We start from the raw sequence: 4245 nt of genomic DNA on the forward strand, positions 1-4245 counted from the left end.
CGCCCCGCCTCTCGCTCCCGGCTCCGTCTGCCGGTTCGCGCGGTTCTTTGCGAACCCGGCGGCGGCCAACAGTAAACGGATGTGAGGTGTACATATCCCCGCCCTCATAAACCGCCCACGGCCAATCAGCAGGAGGGAGGGCGGTGCCACGGCAAGGAGTGGCGTCTGAAAAACCTGACCAATCCGCGGGCCCAAGAACGGGACAGTGTTTACTACCAAAGCATCCGTGAGCGCTGTGACCAATCACAGTTTGCTTTACAACATGTAAAGTTGTTCTCAGAGGCCTCTGAAGGCGGGATCTATCACTAAGCAACACCAGGTTTGAACTGTAGCGAAGTGACTTTGCGTCACACCCAATCAAAATCCACCATGGATAGGAAAGCTAGGGTTTTCCGTCTGGTTGAGCCAATCGCAATAAAGACTGCCACCCCTGTGTCCCTCCATTGGCTGGTGCTGACAGCTTTCCCACCCTGGTCCGGCAGCTACCCTGGTGTCTGATGCTGGTCCCCACTGGGGTTCCCTCATGCAGCGCCCTGGAGGAAGTTCCCAACTTGTAGATTTGGGAAAAGAGAAAAAACGAAATTCCAAGAAGCTGAAGTGGGATCCTAATTAGTCTTAACAATAAAAATTCCGGAGTCAGATATCGAGGAAAACGCTGAAAGATAGGAGAAGCCACAGTCACTTCTTACCTCTAGGAATCCTCAAACTGAATGGGGGAGGGGGCACCCTGTCTCTATCCACTTTATATCCCTGTCTCCACCTCCCTAGTGCCAGGATTAAGGCGTCAGCCTCCCATGTGCTGCCATCAAAGGAATGAGCCTCCCAAGTGCTGGGATCAAAGGTGTGAGCCGCCATCGCCTGTCTTTGTTTCTCTTTTAGACTGGTTCAATTTTGTGTAGCCCAGAGTGGCCTTGAACTCCTGATCTTCCTGTTTCAACCCAAATGCTGGGATTAAAAGTGCTGGGATTAAGAGGCCACCACTGCCTGGCCTCTACTGATAACTAGTGGCTACCTCTGCCCTCTGATCTTTAGACAAACTTTGTCAGAGTACAAACAAAATATCAAACAAGAAGCCTTTTGAATAGGATGGAACCCAAATGCAAGCCTCACAATGAGCAGGAAGTGATGCCTAGTGGCCATTGGGCTGGTCGTCTCCCGAGTCTCAACTGGGTTGCCCTGTTGTCCAGACATAGCCACGGGCAGGTCCCAAATCCAAGTCCAACTCTTGCCCATCACAGTGTTGGCTCCAGAACCAAGTTTGCAGTCGCCACCACCTTAGAACTGCAGGGCTCAGCTCAACCCTTCTAGCAATGATGCAAAAGAGTCTACAGGATCTGGTGGGGAGGGGAAGGCGAAGGCCCAGCGCCCATCAGGGTCTCCTGACCTCCTGGTAGCTGTTCTTTCTGGGTCTCTGTCCAGCAGCTCTGTGCTAGAGACAAAGACAGGCTGGCTAGTACTAGCTGGGCTGTGAGCAGGGTGACTTCAGGAGGCGGGTCCTCCTTTTATAATTGCTTTCTTTGTCATTTATGCTACTAGGTCCAATATGCCCTGGGCTGTGGGATCATCCATGGGGCTACTAGTGGCCATAATCCTAAAGGAAGGTGACTCTCCCCTCCCCCTACCCCGTACTGCAGCAGCCAATCAACTGTGAATAGCTCCTCAGCCCTGGGGGGCCCTTCCCCACTCAGGGATGGATTTTTTTTTTTAATTACAGGGTCTAATTATGTAGCTTAGATGGCTTGAAGCTTTCTATGTAGACCAGGCTGACCAATACCTACCTTGCCAGGCACTGAGATTTTTATCTAATAACCCATCTTCTCGGAGCAGCATTGTTCCCTAGTGGGGACCTTTCTGTTCAATCTCTTAAAACGAAGAAGGAGGAGAAGGAGGAGGAGAAGAAGATTAAAGAAAAGGAAAAGGAAAGCTTGGTAGGCTGGAGAGATGGGCCAGTGATTAAAAGCACTTGCTGCTGTTGCAGAGGACCCAAGTTTGGTTCTCAGCAGCCATACCAAGAGGATCACAACTGCCTTACCTCCAGCTCCAGGGGTTCTTACACCCTCTTCTGGCCTCACCCGGCACCTTCACACAAGAGGCAAAGACACACACACACATGTACACATGAATAAAAATAAATTTTTAAAAATTAATGTTCGGTTGGTTCACAAGCTAATAGGGTTTCCTAAGACTTCTTCATACATCCTTAGTTTTGCTTAACCTCTGAGGCTCGATCTCTCCTTTCCCTCATCCCAGTCCCCATCCCAGACTGAACCTTTACCTCCCAATATTCTCTCCCTGTTCTTTCAAGTCACATATGTTCTACTATCCCCCACCCCAGTACAATATGTTTTTAAAGAGAGCTCTGTATAGAGCTGAATACAATGGAATATCAATTATATAAAAATACAACCAGGTATGGTAGCTCCCACATTTAATCCCAGCACTTAGAGGTAGAAGCAGATGGATCTCTGTGAGTTCAAGTTTGAGGTCAGCCTGGTCTATGTGGTGAGTTTCAGACTGATCAGGGTTATATAGTAAGACCCTGCTCAAAAATAAAAAGAAAAAAAAGTACATAGCACAGAGGTAAACCCAAGGAATGAAATGGAAAGTTAACAGTGGCTGTCTTAAAAGGTATGTGGGATCATGGGTTATTACACTCTTATTATCCTTTCTGTATTTTCTATTATTCTACATTACATATTGTTGCTTTAATAATTGTTTTGATAATGTGGTGTCAGGAAAAACAAGGATACTTCAGTGTTTAACAAGCTTTAATATAGAGGTCTGATTCTTTGTTTTCATTTGTTTTACATTTTGTCGTCTTTTATTTATTTATTACTATTATTTTATTGTGCATGTGTGTGCATTCACGTGCCTCAGCACACATGCAGAAAAACGTGCTGGAGTTTATTCTCTCCCTATACTCTGAGGGATCTGGGCATTGAACCCAGGTGCCAAGTTTCACAGCAAAGTGCCTTTTCCCACCGAGCTACCTCACTGTTCGTGAATCTTTATTTTTATTTAAAAATATTGCAAAACCAAAAAATAAAATTCCAGGTGTTTAATCCCAGCACTTGGAAGGCAGAGGTAAGTGGATCTTTGTGAGTTCGAGGCCAGCCTGATCTAAAAGAACAAGTTCCAGAATAGCCAGGACTACACAGAGAAACGCTGTCTCCAAAAAATGATAATAATAATAATAATTAATTTAAAATGTAACAAGAATGTCGTGACTTAAGTGAAGTCACTTGTTAGTTGAGTGTTTTGATACACACCTATGATCTTGATTACCTGCAGAAGAGGCAAAGTGATCTCAAGTTCTGAGTTACTACTTAGTGCATGTAAGGGCATCCCTAAAGTAAGAACCTATCAAAGAAAAGTTGCTGCTTTGCTTACTGCTATCCCAAAGTTCATCAAGAAGTAGAAATACTTAGAAATGAACACAACCAGCCAAATATTAGAAGGTGGGGAGGTATTATTACCCCAAATTAGAGGCCAGCTTGGTCTTTGTGGTTCGTTCCAGGCCAGCCAGGGGCATATACCAAGATCTTGTCTGTAAACAAACAAGCAAAGGAGTAAATAAACAATGCACACATTGGCATGCAGAGGATGAACTCTCTGTTCCATGTTGTCTAGCCCAGGGATGGGTACTGATGCATGTGGGGCATCAGATCTAGGTATATTGGCATATGGCTCACAGAGGTAACCAGGATAGAAAAAGAATTTCAAATGTTGGTGTGTAAGGCACAGCAGAGAAGTTGGAAGCAGTTGCTAAGGCAGGTGAATGGGAGGCACGGAAAATGGAAGAGGAGGGAGACAAAGAGGAGGAGGAGGGAAGCTTTTGCAAGGCTCCAGCAGATGAATTGGTTGGTTTCTCCATGGCCCTAGAGATCAGAACTGGAGCTGTAGATTGAAGCTGCAGTAGATTTAGCCATGCAAAGAAAAACAAAACGAAACAAAAGAAAACCCTGCCCACTATAAAGTCAGCCTTACAGAGCCACGTCTATAGGTGCTCCTGCAGCCTGCATCAAGTGACACCGAAGAGGAGAGAGGAGAATACAGAGTGAGTGACACAGAAGAGGAGGATGGAGGAAAAGCAGAGATAGAGGTACAAGGAAGGAAGATGAGATGAGAAATAAGATGGGGGAGCGGGAGAAAAAGTTACTTTTGGAGTTCTGGATAAACCACCACAAACCAGGATCTCCCTTGCATTTCCACCTTCATTAGCGATACCCTGAAACACCAGCAGAT

This window comes from Phodopus roborovskii, unplaced genomic scaffold (genome assembly GCF_943737965.1).
Source record: "Phodopus roborovskii unplaced genomic scaffold, PHOROB, whole genome shotgun sequence".
NCBI classification, from domain to species: domain Eukaryota; kingdom Metazoa; phylum Chordata; class Mammalia; order Rodentia; family Cricetidae; genus Phodopus; species Phodopus roborovskii.